Source organism: Phalacrocorax carbo, chromosome 1, assembly GCF_963921805.1.
Source record: "Phalacrocorax carbo chromosome 1, bPhaCar2.1, whole genome shotgun sequence".
NCBI lineage: Eukaryota > Metazoa > Chordata > Aves > Suliformes > Phalacrocoracidae > Phalacrocorax > Phalacrocorax carbo.
Window position 1 is genome coordinate 93801599 of NC_087513.1, and position 18644 is coordinate 93820242.

General features: G+C 36.9%; 2 protein-coding genes across 9 annotated transcripts in view; one reads left to right on the forward strand and one right to left on the reverse strand.

Annotated features, from left to right (window-relative positions):
- CMSS1 (cms1 ribosomal small subunit homolog) overlaps positions 1 to 18644 on the reverse strand; it is a 254267-nt gene that overhangs the window by 213085 nt on the left and 22538 nt on the right. The gene's annotated exons all lie outside the window — the stretch shown is intronic.
- FILIP1L (filamin A interacting protein 1 like) overlaps positions 1 to 18644 on the forward strand; it is a 215869-nt gene that overhangs the window by 176524 nt on the left and 20701 nt on the right. The window contains exons 1-2 of one of the 4 annotated variants that reach the window (XM_064467274.1): positions 1868 to 2073; positions 8453 to 8502. The exons of 2 other annotated variants lie outside the window; for them this stretch is intronic. The gene's annotated coding sequence lies outside the window, so the exon portion shown is untranslated. Of the gene's footprint in view, positions 1 to 1867; positions 2074 to 8452; positions 8503 to 18644 lie in introns of those variants that run through there. One more of the 4 variants, XM_064467267.1, reaches the window with a different exon arrangement.

Consider the following 18644-nt stretch of genomic DNA (forward strand, 5'->3'; position numbering starts at 1 on the left):
TTTCTACGCTTGCACACGCACACACACACGTGAAAAAGAATGCATGCACATTTAAGTCCCAGCTACCTTTCACAGATCTACTTACCTGACTCCCCTTGCAAATCTTAACTGGATACAGCATCTTCCACAGCCTGTTCTAAGACAGTACCTTGCACCTGCAGTTGTCTTGTCTTTTTAAACCAAGCCCCAGCAGAAAGGGTGAGCTTGTAGCTGAAGGTGAAGTCAGCTTCATGGTCCTCGTACGAACATCACCTGGATGGGCTTTTACATAATTCAAATGATCCACACTGGCGCAATACTTTTGAGAAAAACTACACAAAATGTTAGTTCCCAAAAACATTAGTCAAGCAACTGAACAGTCCAATTTTAGCTAAAGGACATATTTTTTTGTTTGGTTTTGGTTATTAAATCTGACTAGAATAGGAAATAAAATATTATCCTGGTCTGTCCATTAGTATATTCAAATAAGACATTTCATTATCTCTGAAACCATTTTGGAAGGATCAATATACAGGTATTGCACTATTAAACAGATTTGGAAGTTTTCTGATCAAGCATCCAAATCTGAACTTCACAGAAACTTACAAGGAGGACGCAGCAGGATCATCCATGCAAACAAGTAGCATGGTTCTGAGTAAATCTTCACCAAGTCACAGTTCTAAGGGCCAGCTGAAATTTTCCAACTAAAGAATCTTTTTCAGGCTACCCTCAGGGTAAATATGTGCAAGAGATATGTGCCTTTTTAAAGAAATGCAAACATTTTAATCACCATTTGTCTTTATAGCTAGAGACAATACCCTCAAGTAAGTAAATTACCTTATGCTAGCATTATGTTCAGGTATGATAAAATACACAAAAAGCAGGCAATAGGACAGCTTACATTGTACTCACGTTTGTCTGAAGACTAAGATTCAAATGTTGCAAACAAATGAATTGTGGACTCACCTACTTTAACAGAGCTGCACAAATTAGTGTAGAACACTTTTCAATGGTCTGATTTACCCATCAACACAAAAGGAGTTTATTTCATTAACTCCTACTAACCCTTAGGGGCATTTCAGTGAGTTTTGTGCCTATTTCAAGTATTTCTTCCTTGTGTTCTTGATGTTTATCCAGGGTCTATACTGAAGGACAGGGAATACAAGAGATACATTTTAAACTCTTCAATCTAAATCCTACTTTTTGGCTTCCTGCCTCTTTCCTAAATATTAAAACAAACGACTCATTTCTTTAAGACCTTCTTACTAAAAATAGTTGGTTGGACTGCTTAATTGTGTTAGCTGAAACACAAACATATGAAAAGGAAAGGGTTTTGCAGGAAAAACATTGAAGAGAAAGAAAAAAATTCAGATTTCATCTGGCCTTCCCATCATCACTTAGAGAATTGTTTTGTAGTTACATCATCAGGAAATAAAATACTATCCTCTGAGGACCCCGACTCTTTACAGAAAAAAGAAAAAAAAGAAAAAAAAGAAAAAAGGCAGGCTTGAAGTTCATATCACCCTCTGAGGAGTTCAGCTAAATTCACATTGTTTGTCATATTGAAAAAAAAAAAAAGGAAGTAAGAAAAAAGAAAAAGCCCCCTTAAGAACAACTAATTAAAGAAGATGACCTTAAATTTAATTTTTCCCTTCCCAAATTCTAGGCTACAAGACTAAGTGGAAAACTTTATAACTAATCAGCTAACAACCTCTAACGACTTTATTATCAAGAATAGAAAGGAACTGCCCTAACCCAAGCCTTCCGCACATTCTTCTTGGCCATGAACTAGTAGACAAATGAAATATTTCACACAGTCCTGAGCGTCAGCTGGAGCCAGAACACATTAATAAGCTTTCTAAGTTCTGGCTATCACTAAAGTACACCAGTCAGACACGACGAGTCTGCACAACACAGAGTGCCTTATATGGCAAGGCAATGACGTAATGCTCCATAGGCTTGGGGCATGCAAAGAGCCTATCTCTCATTGTTTAGTGGGACTGCTGGAATGCTCACATCTCTGATGCTACAGCTGAACGCCTCACACCATGGAGCAATAGCTGACCCAGGATTTCTATAGTGCAGGAGCGCAAGGTAAGAGAGAGGGTGGGAAACAAACAACTTCTGGCAAGCACTGGCACTTCTTGCTTTTTCCTATTGAGATTACTTTTTTTTAAAAAAAAAAAAGTCGCTTCCAAGAAAAGGGGTGAGGACTGAAAAACAGTGAAATACCCCAAAACAGCACCAGGAGATCTAGAAGATGTCTGGTTACTCAGAAGCAGGATGAGTATTTCAAGCATTAAAAACTGTATTTTAAACAGTTCCTACAGATGAGGAATTAATTTAATGGTAAAGTAGGAGGTAGTTATGAATTACACACACTTTCCAAATGGTCGGATAAAATCAAGACTGCATTTAAAGCCATGGAAAGGGTCCAACTGTATTGTAATATATTAGATAGGGCTACTGCCTCTCTTTATGCTGCATTTATATGCATATGCTACATATTAGTAGACATGTATGCACATATGTCTCTAAGCATTTACTGTACTTTTGAACAACTTCTACTGTAGTTTACAGAGAGATGTATAAACTGCCACAACCATTACTTTGCAATAAGATTATGCTATGTCTGAAAGAAACAATTTTAACTAGTTTAATTACTAACAAACTTTTCAACTCCTACACACTGCTTCCCTCTTCTGTGTCTTGTGTGCAAGTGTCAAATCACAAGGGGACAGAACCGTCAGATTTTGATTTAAAAAAAAAACAAAAAAAAAACCAAAAAACCTTTAAATCCTGGTCATCAAGCAAATGATGAGGCTTTCAAAATCAGAAAACCCAGTGGTCTCTTCGAGGCTTATTTTGCAAGATGCTGAAGAGTACTGCAGTTACTAACTCCAAAAAAACAGAAAATGGAAAGCAGTTTTAACAAGGCACTAAGCACCTTGAAAGATTAGACCTTAGTGTGTTTATAATTCACATCTGCATAGTATACAAAACTACACTGACCTCTCCCTTGATTAAGGACCAAACCTTGTCAAATGCTTGTTTATAGGAACAACTACAATTAAGTCAATTGTACTGTCCTACTTGCAAATACAGACTATGGAAGCATTGCTCTCCAGAGTCTTATGTGTAATTCAAAGTGTTAGAAAAGTTAGACTCCTTAAGACCATTAAACTCAAACACTTTTTAAAAGTAAAGCATGGTCTTGTTGTACATGTTCGTTTTCCTTAATATGAAATTAAAGTGGCATTAAATGTTAGGACAGCAGAAAGGTGGGGGGGGGGGGGTGTCCTCCCTTCATTTGATGTTTTATATCCTCCAAAATCCTCTTCCAAGTATATATTTAAGAAAAATCAAAGCTGATACTATCATGAGGATTGCTGTACAATGAAGCATACATCGAATTAGAGAATGTGTCAAATATAATGGGTGAACATTTTCATAACTCTTTTTGCTTTAAACAACAAGAAAATATTAAGTAGTTATTTTCCACATGCTTCTAATAAGGTAAATATCTTTGAAATGAAATATAAATATATAATTCAGGTATTTGTGTATTATTAACCTTGGCACTTAGATAAAGGTCACATCCATGTTTCCAAGATAATCTTTTTTGTAACGAGCAAAGTTTACACCTCTGTTGATGCCTTGAGTCTGTCTGGCTATAGAATCTGGGAAAAGGGCACCGTACAATACACATAGAATTAAAAGAATCCTAGCAACCAGATAAAATATAAGTTTATAGTAGAAAACCGATACCCTGGATCAGTACCCTAAGCCCCTCACAATGTCTTCTGCTCGCTATTCTGTCATATCTGCAGATTTGCAACCTATGTCCTAGCATTTTTAGATCTCTTTCGTAATAAATTATTACTTGGTTTCCTACATATCCTATATCCAGTGGATTTAATAATAAACACATTGTCTAGTTATACAGTGGAAAAATTAGCTATGTTATGAAAAGATGTTACAAATCAAAGTTAAGTAACAGACCTCAAAAAACGTGTCTGAGCTTAGAAAGGATAAGCTGAAGTCAAAGGACTACAATATAATGAAGAAAAAATATTCATAGAAATACTACACATTGAATAAACATATATATTTGATAAAGGCAGTAACTAGAAAAAAAAAAAGCCTACCCATATGTAAGAAACTATTTCAGCTCCTCCAAATCCAATAGAGGGTAACAAATATCATTAATTACTGCTTTAGCAATATCCAGAGTGCCATCTGTACTGTGAATACTGCTAGCCTAATACAAATCATAACATCTATCAAGAGCCCGACGAACTCTATTTCCCATAGTCTGTCTTCCTTAGAAAGGGAAAATATCTTCACTTAATACTTACAGGACCAGTTTTGCTCTCATTTCTACTGGTAAAAGTCCAAAGTAATTAGACTGAGGTATAATGATTAAAATGTCTCACTGTTGTTTCCGCCTCACCCCCAGCATTACACTCCTTTGTTTTATCAGATTTCTTAATATGTGTTGAGACCATCTAATTTTAAGCAATTAAAATGTTAGTTTGCATCACTTAAAGGTAAAAGGAGACAGTGAAGGAAAAGAATTGTCACATAATTCAGTCCTCAACAACTCTATTTCTTCACTTAAATTTCTTTTTACAGTAACTTTTTACAACATCCGATGTAAAGAGAAAGCATTTTAATAACAAGTATATCCTCCAGAAATGAAAGTCAACTTCCTATTAAACTGCATTGACCCTTTGTTCCTTCCCCGTCACTTCCCTTCCCTCCACTGACAAACGCCACGTAACTGCCAACCGTAGAATTTTTAGAGATTTGACCCAGAAGACCCAGGGACATAACTTACACTTATTTTATTTTCCCCATCAGTACTAGTAAAATCAAGTTATTGCTGTTACTCAACAGCATTTTCATATTATTTACCTAATACCATGATGAATTATCACATCTGCCATTGTCATGGGATTAAAAAACAGCCTGGTTTTACTCCCAGAGTTTCTCCTCTGTGGCAGTTCTCAAAAGGCTAGCACTATTGTTCAGGAAAAAACCTGAAGTGTAGTGTAGTTTGGCATGGGCAAGTGAGCAGCAGATACTGCTCCTCTGGACTCCTCCTGCAAACAGCTTCTCTCAGATCCTGGGTGTGGTATTACCTGAATACTGTTCATTAAAGAAGCAATTAAAATATCTAAGTCAAAGAAGTGATTAAAATATGTAAGTCAGAGAATCCTAAGGAGTTTACAGTGTAGGACGATATACCTTTAAAAACTGTCCTGTAAAATTTTAGGTCTGACTCATTAACAGTTCGGCCTGTCATCAAGTTGATTTCAGCTTAGAAACAATGCCTTACCAATAAAAATAAATTATTTTTAATTGCTCGGGTTTGTTTTTCTCATATGGAATGGACTCTGCCATGGCATCTGTGACATTTATGTTGAGTTTTTTCGAAGTGGTTGAAAGCTTGGTTAGTTCAACCATTCACTAAACTGTATTACTCAGCTCCAAGAGGGTAAGAGGCATTGCTGAAAATTCTAAATATAGTGCCTAGTCTTGTGACTTAAGTGAAGTAATGGACATTTTGAGTCTTAACACCTCTCAGTATGTTATGCTGATTTTGAGGTTTGCTGTGTTTTCTGTCAGCAAGACAAAAATCACTTTGATTGCATGTCCAGAGCACCATGTTGTTTCTGGAAAGTCAGTAACAGCACTCACACTGATGGACCAATGCAGCACACTTAGGCATTCACAGCTCACTTTCCTCAAGTGTTCACAAATTCAAGGAAAATATATTTGAAGATTTTCTGTGGCAGTCTGTAGCCTCCAGTTAAAAACAGTATGACAGCAACACCTCCCAAACCACTGCCTCCTCACCAGAACAACAGAACTGAGGTAGCAGTGAAGAGGTGAATGTTCATGCAATGAATGAATGCTAGCTGAGCAAACACCTAGCAACATCATTGTATAACCCTCCTTTAATAACAAAAAGGAAAGCTTGGGGTGCTTTCACACTAGACAACATTTCAACACAGTTCAAAGTCCTATAACCTCGGTCATTCAAGTGAATAAATGCATATACTTTTTGCCTGTTGCAGAAGTCACCCTTTCTGCTACAACTCATCGTGCATATCACGATGATGTAACACAATTGCTTGACTTCAGCCTCAAGCTGGGCAGGAGACCTATGGATGACCACCAGCGTGGCTGCTGAGGTAAATAAGCAGAACTTGAACCATTGTGCTTCACACTGCATGCTCATACAGTGTGAGCAACCAGAGCCCACAACCACCTAACTGCTCATGCTCAAGCTTCAACAAACATACTTCAGGTACAGTACACAATGCTCCAGCAGACATGACTGCAAATGTGGATAGAAAAAACCAAAATAATTCTGAGAAGAAAAACGTTAATCTTGCATACATTTCAGGGATGTGAAACAATGCATCAAACAGATTTCATTGTCCTTTATAGGCTTCCAAAGGCCTGGGAAGGAACATAATTACACTTAGAAGAAATGTTAGGTTACAGTTCTTGAAGATCTGCCTTAAATCTAATATTCAAAGCACTTCCTTTCACATTCATTGCAGAGAGTGGATTTACAACTTTGTCCTTTTTTATTGGAGACACAAAACTTATCTAGTGTTTGCATAGCAACTACTGCAATGAGAGCATAAGGATTTCCCCTCTCTCATACGGAAACATTTTAAAAACAAATGAAGCTACTACCATAAGAAAAAAAAACACACAAGACTGGCTGTTTAAAAATGTAAAGTAATGCATTCATAAAACTCACATTTTAATTACATATTGGATTTCAGCACATGGACAAAACCATCTCAGAGAAAGTATAAGCTGACTGAATTCAACTTTTTATGGATTTAACCAATATTCTGGTCAAATTTGTATAACTTCCAGTCATTGAGTCAAATTATGAATAAAATTAAGAAATTTTATCACCATTAAGCTTGGCTTACCCAAAACTAATATGCCCTACTACATTCCCAAACGTGATTCTATTATACTTAGCTATGCAGAGGTTTTTCAGAAGCAGCTTAATAAATGTCACAGTTGTTTTTGTTTTCAATTTCAACATCCTCCCCTCAGTCAAGCACATTCTCAAACTCAGTAAGCCATTCTGTTTCAGATCCGTACCTAGAAAAGAGGAAAGTGAGTTATATAAGCCTAGCTTCTTTTTTAAGTTTTGGTCACTTGAACCTGGGGGTACAACAGCTCCACATTTGGAACAGCCAACCCCTGACCTAAATACCTGAAATCCAATGCTAAACATACCAACTTAGATGTAGGAAGGTGGGAAAAAAAATGCAATTTGTTAATACTCAAATCTGAAACATTTTCTTAACTTGCAAAATAGTACCATATACTCTTTCATGTAAAGAGAAAAGTCTTTTCACTAGCAGCCCATCTTGTTCCCAAATTAAATACTGAATTGGCTCCAAAGAAAAGGCCACCATGAACCCTGGCAGGCTTAAAACTTCCTCTAAAATATGTGTTTCTAAAAATGTATCTAATATATAAATGGGTATGTGCATTTGCTTGCATATGTGTAAGCAGTGCAGGAGGATAAAAAGCCTCCAAAGCCTCCAAAGCGAAGTCAGCAAGTATAGCATCAATATAGGTCAATTCAAGATAGATAAAATAGACTGCCTATGCGGGTGGTGTGGGAACACCACCAACCAGTGGAGAATGTTTAGGCTCGCCCTAGGAGGTGCACACATTGATTCCCTTTCAAGAAAGCAGCAGACAACAGCTGCCAAGAACCTTCAAGCTTACATATTTTGCTAACCCTCATGAAGGACGAGGGAAGAAAACATAGCATGGTATACGAAGGAGCAGCCACTTTGGAAGGTGTCCGCTTGCCCTTGCTTTGTTCCCCTCCTGTGCATAAAGCTCTAGATGATGACTGCCATACTTTGTAAATAGCAAAATTCTCCTATTTCAATCAGGATTAACTGGGTAGGGGGAATAAGAATCTGACAAAGTGATATTTTATAGCCTGCAAATGACCCTCTTGTATATCTAGGCTAATGCAGTTAACCAAACAACTAGCAAGTTCTGTCTAGCGATAATTGTGTCTTTTTTATTTTCAGCATTTGAAACCACATTATGAATTAATGATTAAAGCTAAAATGTATTACATCAGAAACATACTGTACTTGAAAGCATGCTACAGCCGCTTTATTTTCAGAGTGACATCTGAAAATAGGAAAATATAACCGAAACATCACAGACCATCAGCCAAGGAGCAAGAAGAGATCAAATAGGGCATGTAGCCAAATGTCCTTCAGCCACATAACGACACTGAGTTATAAATCAATTTGGGGTACAATAATGAGGCAGAGAATGTTTGACTGAATTAACAGTTGTTTGAAGAACAGAGTCTAGAAGTCTTCATATGAAGGGGTAAGGGAAGCATACATGCACATAACCCTCCTCTTTCCTAAAAAAAGCTTTTTTTCTATAACAGTTTTTGAAAGGCAGAGAAAGAAAACTGGAAAACAACTAAAGACGGAAAAAGTAAGTACCTCTCTTGGCTTTAGGAAGACTGTTCAGACCAATTTTAAAAGAGTTTAAGAAACCATTGGTCATAGAACAGCTAGAACTAGTTAAATCCACTTTCTCATCCTAACAATTTAGGGTTTTTTCCTAAGAAATAGAGAAACATTTTTTTTCCAAAGCAAGAAACAGTTACTGCAGCTGCTGAGCACACATGCAAGTAGCTACAAATAAAAAACCACACACACACAAAAAAAAACACCAACACAAAAAAGGGCTGATTCTAGATATAAACTGTTATTGGCACTTTGAGTGGACATATAACTAAAAGACCTGATTTTCTTTACGCTTAAGCAGGTTATTTGGCTTTTAACACAGTGAACTACCAAGACTGCAGGAGAATGGAAAAAATCTTACTTCAACACATCATAACTAACAGATCTGAGAGGAAAAGTTGTTCTTTAGCTAAACAATTTATCACAAGAGGCTACTTAAATTATTATTTATTATTTAAGTTGTTATTTAAACATGTTAATTAAATCTATGAAGCAAGCCTTGGTTAGAACTGTAACTATTAAAAAAATTCTCAGACTCATCTTTAGCTTTGCTGTAGCTTCCTATGCTGTAGTCTAAAACAATGTGTTAGTCCTCTTTGAAGAGGATCAGTTTGAAAAAAACCATGTGAACTTAAATTCTGGACAAGAGCAACTATGCTAAGGATTAACACGCTTTGAACAAACATGCATTGACTTTGTACCTTTAGATGATTCACCAAGGGCTCCCAAACCAATGTGGCCCGAGGTCCTACTAAGACAAGGGTAAATGGAACTTCCAATCAGCCCATGCTTCAATTCCCAACACATTCAGACGTAGGAGACATACAGCAATACGTTTAGCAGTATTAGGACAGAGAGCAAGAAAGACTCCAGGTAGCAAAATCTCCCAGGTAGCAAGATCCCCAGAACTACAGAGCTTCAATACCTAGAGCTATACCCAGAAGCAATTTGTAATCCATTGGAAAGTTTTAATACAATTTCTGCAAAAGAGGAAACTAGCAGCATTGTTCATCAGTTGTAGCTTCAAAGCCATCTTTAGCTAGTTAACCATGCTACAATGCATTGCTTCAACCTCTGTTTCACCTGTGGCCTCCAAGATGAAGTGCAGGCCAAGTCTATCTTAAAGAAAATGCACACCCTCACATTATTAGGTCTATAGAAAAAAGGTACACACTTAGCTTCAAAGTGAAAACTCTCTTTGACATTAGCATTATTGCTTCTCTTATTACTCCCAGTATTGGCTACCAGAAAAAGTTGCAACTGTATCGGCAAACCTGATTAAAGTCTTTTGCCTATCTGGTAATCCTCAGCTACACGTCTTCACGCAACCTTGCGTCAAGGAAAACTTAAAAACACTATCTCAAGCTAAATTTGCAGTAACAATTAAGGTTCACGTTTTCTGCCAAAAAAAGGAATGGGGCACCACCCAAGCCCAGTCTTCAAACACACTATTTATTATACATACACAGAGCTACTTCAGTAAGAACACCAGAAAAAAGGGCTTATAGTCTTGGGTTAAATGTATATAAACAAAGATTTTATGTGTACGAACAGGACCCTCCAGAAGTCAAGGAATTTTATCCCCTTGCACAGGAGTGACACAACCTACATCACAGAATCAGAGACTGGTAGGGCTTGGAAGCGACCTCTCGAGATCATCTTGTTCAACTGCCCTGCTTGAGCAGGCACACCCAGAGCAGGGGGCACAGGAACGCGTCCAGGCAGGTTTTGAATATTTCCAGGGAAGGAGACTCCACAGCCTCCCTGGGCAGCCTGTGCCACTGCTCTGGCACCCTCACAGGAAAGAAGTTTTTTCTTATATTGAGGTGGAACTTCCTGTGTTCCAGCTTGTGCCCATTGCCCCTTGGCCTGTCATTGGGCACCACTGAAGAGAGTCTAGTCCCATCATCCTGACACCCACCCTTTAGTATTTATAGGTATTGATGAAATCCCCCCTCAGTCTTCTCTTCTCCAGGCTGAACAAACCCAAGCCTCTCAGCCTTTCCTCATAAGGGAGATGCTCCAAATCTTTCCAAATGAAAGAACACAATTCCTGAGGAATGTTTGTCCAATTGTTTTTAACTAGTCCCATTCCTCCAAATGATGGCAAACTCAAAGTCTTCCCAGACAGTCCCATTCAGTACTAATGTACCTTTATTTAAATGACAATGTTTAATCTATACGGTTCTAATCACAATTTCAGCACATAAATCATTGTCATTTGCATTGAGCATGTGGAAAACATACTAATGTTTGCAGCCACCTTCCACCTGTCTAAGAGCAAGTGGACGCTGTATGACTGAGCAGCTTATGCAGGACTGGCAGCAACAAGCAGGATGCCTGCAGTTCAACAGAGGAAGTGCACATGGCAATATAGAAAGTTCTGTATTTTACCACTGCTGATAACTGATAATATACAAATAAGGGCATACTTAGCATAAGAGATAGGCACAATGCCTATTCGGCCCAAGGATCAAAATGTGGCCCCAGACATTTATTTCTATATAAAATGTGTATTAAAATTGTTTTAGAGAACATCCAGTTCCTGTAAATGTTATGGGAAAATGACATTTACGACTAACCAGTCTCCTCCAAGTAACATGATGTGTTATTGTTGGCTGAGTGCCATTTTCTGTCATACCAAAAATATTAGCTAATTGAAGGTAAAAAAAGTTTGCATGAATTGGATCCTTGCAAAATTATGCACAGTTCTGGTCAAGACAGCAGCACTAGCACTGCCCCAGGCGAATCAGATACCAGAAAAGCACCTATTTTCCCAACTATCCCGCAGAAAAAGCATCCATAAAACAAAGGTCCACCTTAAAACCTACACACTATGATATTATACACAGAATAAAAAAACCCCAACCACAATCAAATTATAGACAGGATTTATCTTTTGAAAGTGCTTAAAGAAAACTCAGATTGTTCTCCTAATCTAAAACAAGTATTATTAAACTGAAAAGCGTAAAAAGATGACAAGGGTTACAGAGCTGAAGCAACGGACTCATTCAGGGAATTGGAACTTCTGCAAACTCCTGAGTCACTTGAAGGATGCAGATTAAATAGCCAAGACAAAAAAACTCAGCCCTCCAACTATTACACTTCCATCAGCAGTAAACACAGCATGGTGGTGATAACTAAGCTGTATTTGCCTCGTAGAAACTGAGCACACATGGCTGCGGTAATCAGTGCTAGTAGCAGCCTGACCAGAAATTTGCAGAACTTGGGCAAGCTGCACTCCTTTGTTTACACCTGTGTAAACACAGTGTAAACACTGTCCTATTTATCTCTGTAGTACTGAGTGTTTTATAACACCGGTGATTTTAAAAACTGCTCAATAACTGTGATCAAGCAATAATGTTCTAGCAGTAATGCTTAAAGTATACATTTAAAACAAAACTCAAGTTCATAAAGACACAGGATGTCTCAACTTGCTTTCGTTCAATATCAAATATCATATCAAACGCAATCATTTCAATGACACTGAGATTTAAAAAAAAAAATCACAAGTTACAAAACGCAGTAGTTGTCTTCATTTATTTCTTGTAGTCACCATACTATTAAAACCTCTTTGGGTTAATATTAATTCTCAAAATAACCTGTTACAGTAAGTCAACACTGCTTTTCCATTTTAATAAATCTGAAGTTCAGGTACAACATTTAATTGGTAAAGTTGAAGAAAAGACAAAAGCAGGACCTGGATTAGTAACTGAGAAGTTCTGCCACAGCCTTGTTGCTTTGACCCCTATACCACATCTCTTGTGGTTCATCTTTCCATTTCCTTCTGAAAGCTTTCCATCTGCAAAACTATAATTTCCTGGCTGACGTAAATTTGAAGAGTTCCAAATTCTGGTGTTGCATCTGAAACTACTTGCTTTATTTCTGACTTTACAGGCAGTCTGGAGAGAGGGTGAGAGAGACAGAGAGAGGGTTGGGGAACGAATATCCACTATGGCAATATGAAAAAAACCCGTACTACTAACCAGCAAAACCCAAGTTGTATTCCCATGGGCTGGTTAAGTTATTGATGCATTTGGATTCAGAACAGAAGAGGAATAACAGTCACACTCCATGCACAATTATACACCATTGAGATGCCAACACTAATAGATACTGACTTCAAAGAATAACTGAAATAGCTGTTAAATATAGAAAAATAGAAGAAGAAAGAAGAGTGCATCTCAGAAATGGTGACAAATAAGAATCCAGCCCATAATTCATTGTGCCACACTTTCTAGTAGGTGAACTCTCAAACCCAAGAGTTCGTAAGGCTAACTTCAAGTAAAGCTTGTTAATACTGTGGTCTTCTCAGGTCAGTGCTCATTTACATTTTTTTTTCAGGATGTGCAGTCAAGGAAAAAAAAAACATGAAACCAAAAGAAAAACCTGCTAACAATTTAATAGGGTAGCAACTTCTTCACTACCACCTAAGAGTCCTGCACCTTCCTATCATAATCTCAGACATTATGGATGGCTGCCGTTACAAGATTGGAAATGAACAGACAAAATTAGTAACTATCACTTCCACATTCAAACATTTACTGCCACAGAAAGCACTAATACTTTTTACACAAAAGTAATGTTTTGATAGGTCATTTCCAAGAACATCTAGATATGGAAAGAATATAATTCAAGACAGGAAATTGTTTTCTTAAACTGAGATTTCGTAATAAAACAAAATTCCATTTTAGTGCTGAATTAAAATTACTCCAACTAGAGATGAATGTTAAACCAGCCTTAAATCTTAAATTAATCAACATAAATTTGTTAAAAATTTCTAATGCCATTTACTGTCACCAAATTTACACAAGATTTCACAACATTTATGAGTGCCAATATCCCCAAATCACCAGGAAGAATTTTCAGTAGCTTAGTAGTTTTGAAACCAGGGTCACGAACAATGTTACTGTTCCAGATTAATTAATTTTTAAAGGAATATATTATCTGTGTATGTTTACTCAGCATCAGAGCTAAATACATCTGGTTAACCATTTGACATTTTGCCCAAGTTAACCCAGAAGTGGCAACACCATTCATCATATATGACTTTTATTAAGACTTGTAAAGCAAGTCAGCATTTTAAGCATCAGATAAAACAACGATTACTTCTTTGTGGAGTAATAAGCAGAACTCACACCCCCCTCACTGAAGTCCTCATTTTAAAAAATAAACTTATCTGGAAATTTGCCCTACACAGTCTCTTGCAGTTGAGACACTTTGTGGAGGTTTGCATCCTACTATAAACTAATGATTTAAAATACAGATATGTCCGTTATATACTGGAAAACAAATTTTAAAGTAAGTGTTCAGATTCTGTTGGGAAGTGCTGACTGATTCAGATAAAGCCAACAAATTACACAACAGCTATGGTATGTTGTTGCTGCTGTAATTTCAAAGGCTTTTGACTTTGGGGGGGGGGGGGGGGGGGGGGGGGGGAGGGAGAAGCATCAATAAAGATAATAGGGAGCCATAAAAGTAGCTGTAACACGTCTTCATAAAAACTATACATCAATAAGTAGAATTGTAGGCAATGAAAAAAAAAATGCATAGCCACCCCAAGACCAGAAACCCATTTTAACAAACCCAAATTCTGTTGCCATAAACTCTGGAAGATACAGACAGACTGGCTTTCTTCTGAAAATAAATATTTAACTGCATTAGTGTCAAAAATTACAAGAACTTGCAAGATTTACCAGAAATTATGAAGCATGTTTCTTCTCTTATTAAAGGCCAGACCATGGCTTATTGCTAACTGGGAAGAATGCCTCAGACAGAGGCATGACTTCATCTACATTTAAAAGCTTTCAGCTTAGTGTTTTTATTTGCATTGTACAGGGGAAAATTCAAGCACATGTCCAAAAACTTTAGAAGCAAGTCTCCCTCATGTTATAACCTGTAGAACCTCTAGTAAGCCATGTCTTTTTACTCGGGGAAGGGTGAGGAGCATATGAGTTAGATAAAAATATGTATCTCTATGAATTAAAAAAAAGTCAGACACTCAAGATCTCAGTCTCTTCTGCAGACTGATCTGATAAAAATCAAAATATTGATAAGGTATATATTAAAATCGCCTCAGTACTTTGGTGGAAGGACCGATGGAAGTACAGCTTTACAAACCAATACCTATTTCACTTGCACCTTTAAAGAACACAGCCTTTTCTAAAGTTATCATTATAAAATTGCTTAAAAACAAAAAAGTCATTGTTTTTATTCTCATTATTCTAAGAATAATGATTCATTCTAGAATGCAAAAATAAAGAAATAAGGGCCTTGCAATCTCATTCTCCCATGCTGTCTTTAATTTCCCTGAGACTCAAAGGAACAGCAGCCCCCTTAGAATCCTGTAAAAACTTAAACAACGCTGATGTAATACAGGTCCCCCATGACAATGGAAAACCCCACTCAAAGACAAAATTATATCACATGTCACCAAGAAGACAATGAGCTATTTTGGGAATTCCCACATCTTGCAGAGAACAAACACATAGTCATTATGCTGCTAAATATAATGTAGTGTAGCCAAAGCTATATGCATTTCAAGAAAAAAAAAAATCAAACTGAAAATCAAGACAACACAATTGAATGATTGAATGCATGGTATTAACACCAAGAAGCTACAGTATACATAATACTGAGGAAAGTGATTACAATGACCAGAGGAGAGCTGTTCTTCAGGGAAATGTATTCCTTCAAGGAAATAAAAAAGCAGGCTACTGCAAACAAGTATGATAGTAAGCCACAATAAAAGTCTGAAGCACAGAAGCTCTGAAGGAAAAGTAGTAAGAAACTGCCCTGACTCTGTTTAACTACCTAATATTCACGTTCATAAAAACAATTTCCAATGCCTGTTTTTGCTGGCCTGGATTCAGAAAGAGTTCTTGTAGTCATATGAAGTCAACTGCCTGGAATTATCAGTCGAAGCTTTGCCTAAATTCTATACCTACCTATGCCTAATATGAAATTAGGTGATCATGAAATTCATCCAGAAATGAAAATTATAAGAATATTTTATTGGACAGGTGAGTACCTGTGCCTTTCTTTAATTATTTTTTAGGCCAACTTTTTTTGACCTTTGCATATTTTTGGTAAAATTGTGCTCTAAAATACTCTGGATACTCTTCTTCAGGAAAAGAGCATTTTGGATGAGTTTAACACAAAGAATTTTTATTCTGTCACAAAAGTAGGCAAGATATCACAAAGTGCCATTATCAGTTACAGCACTTTTTCAGTTAAACGTGTGATTTTTCCCTAGTTCAAATGATATTTATAATCGAGCTCTGACCTGCAGAAGTCAGGTTGCCCAAAAAAGCTGACCAAAAACAAGTGATGAATTTAAAACAAATAAAACAAACCAAACCAAAAAAAAACCCTAATATTTTGAGATGCTTTTCCATTCCTAAGTGCACGTGTGCAGACACAGTTGCTCTGACCTACTGAACCATGAAACAGGAATTCAGCAGCCAAGGAAAAATTCTTCTGCAAATATTAACAGACTCCCAGTTGACTTCTTACAATATCAGTCTCAACTCTGTCCAAGAAATCATTATCTGTTCGGCATTGTTGAGTGCATTTTATGTATAGGAATACATGAATATTTCTGTATAGGAATACATTCATAAGCATACAGTTATCAAAAACAAGTGCAAAAAATTATTTAACTACACAAGGTAAAAAAAATACCATGCTTAATACACCTCTTTTTTCTTTTTAGAAGCGCATTAAAATCCTTTAAGTCAAAGCTTCTGCACTATGCTCCGTAACTTAACTTCAAGGGATTTATTTTGCAGAAGTATTTTTTCAAAAATAAATAGATCTCAGAGGTTAGAAATATTTGCTTATATTTCTGTTTGAATATTAAAACTGCATATTATCTTTTGAATGAAGGGAACATTTTTAAATACCCTAGTGTCTTCTAGCATGACCAAAGAAACAGAATCTCTTGAAAATCCTTCTCAGTTTATACAATGATCCAGGTCAGATACCAATAGTTTAGGCACTTTCGTTCAAATAACCCTTGCAACACAGACTTAACCTGACACTAGGTTAGACTACCTCAGCCAAGCACTCAGTTTGGGCTGGAACCTCAAGTGTTTCACTGAAGCACGTCTTAAAGTGTTCCAGGTAGCTTGAGAAATGAAGTTAGAGAAGAAAAAAAGAGGAGAAAATGACAGAAAAAAAGTACAAATTGTACATAGACTGATGCTGACTGGAAGGACTGCTGGGATTATTCACTCCAACATATGTCACTTTATTATTTATGCACAATTATCTTATTCGCATCATAAAAAAAAAGTATACAGCATCCCTATGAGAATTATAGTTGTTGGTTACTATTTGGTCTAAGAGGTTTTTTCTAAAGCAATTTAAGGGGCATCAGTCACTGGATCATTACAATTTCATTGGCCAGAGAGATATCAACTAGTTAATACAGAAGTGTTGGGTAAAATACTAATTAATTAATTTAGGTCTTAACCACCTCAGCTAAATTTGCCTTACAAAACTAAATTATAGTGAAGCAAGCTAAAATGAATCAAATGCTAATAAGCCCAAGTGTATTTTAACAGCATTAATATGTCTTAACTTCATGCACACACAAAAACTGAGTTCATTCCAAATGAAATTGTTAGTTATGCTTCTGTTATGGTTTTATATCTATGGCAACGGTAACTCATCAATTGAACTTCACTACTAAAGCATTTAGAGACAAGGGTGGGGAGGGAAGAGGTTTTTACACTAAAAAGAACTCAAACTGAAAGTAGCACTGAAATGTGGACAAAAGTTCGTACACCAACAACACAGTAAAAAGCTGCCTTTGAAGATGGCTCAGTCTTCTCCCCATTTATTTGTTCTGTCAACCAGCAGCATTCCTTCAGGCTCATTTCACAAACCTCTCCCTCTCCACTTATATCTTTTCATGTGTGTTTCCCCCACTATGTTAATTGACTGTTGTGAAGAATTTGGGGCTGCTTTACTTTGTTATCAACTCTGTTTATTGTTACTTCCCATTAAATCAATTTTTCATAAAAAGCATTACATTCAATATATTGCAACTTGTGCACTAAAATTAAAATAATGGGGATGGTGAAGATGGTATAAGAAGTTTCATAGTCAGAGTTCTATTCAATATCACCATTAAATCAGACAGGTCTGATGGGCAGTTGTAGGATGGCAGGGACTTCCTCTCTCTGTGCAGGAAAACTACAGTGCTGCTAAAGGGGATGTTGCTGAGGCAGCCTACCAAATGCCCAGAAATATATGCCTCCAGTCAGTCAACAGCTAATAAACAGTTATGCAAAGGAGGTTGTTATCTAAGCTCTTCCTAAACAAAAAGGCTGACTGCAACAGGAACTTATTAGTGGAAAGCTGTAAAGAATCACCACTTGGACAAGGGCATCACAATAGCAACAAGAGACAACTCTGCAAAAGGATTCTTATGTTTCAGCAGCAGCTTCTAGAGAGTCATCACCATATCGGGGGGGGGGGGAAGACTAAAAAATGGAAGGGGCCTCAGCTAATGAGGGCTGAAGCATTTTGTGCAAGTACAGTCCTGATATGCAATTCATTTCCCTCACATAATATACACAACTGGATATGCACCATACACATGAACCGCAGCAAAACATACAAATTCTAATACTTTATTACTTGAATCTAAGCTTTTCAGGCTTTTGTTTAATACCAAAATGTAGTTCTAGGTTGGCTGTGGGAAAAATCTAATGAAAGGAGGCAAATGTGCTGGTCAAACCCAATCTTACCTCAGACCAACCCCACAAACATCTTGGTGACAAAGTCTACAGAAGAACCTAATTATTTGAGGTATTTGTAGGTTTTGTAGGCTCTTAAATAAACAAATGCAATGCACAACCATATCTCAAGTATCTAACAAATTAAGTATGTTGCATCTCAGTAAAAACTGAGTACTAATATGAACTTGTAAAACTAATTTTGGAAAACCATTATGAAAACCCTAAAGAATAATCCAAAAGCAGGGTTGCACTTAGATATGTCTGCAAGTTTTGGATATAAGACCAAATGCAAGCCTAATGGACAGCAAGATCTCTGGGCTTTCTTAAGTTCAAAAGGCACAACCTGAACACCTGTTTA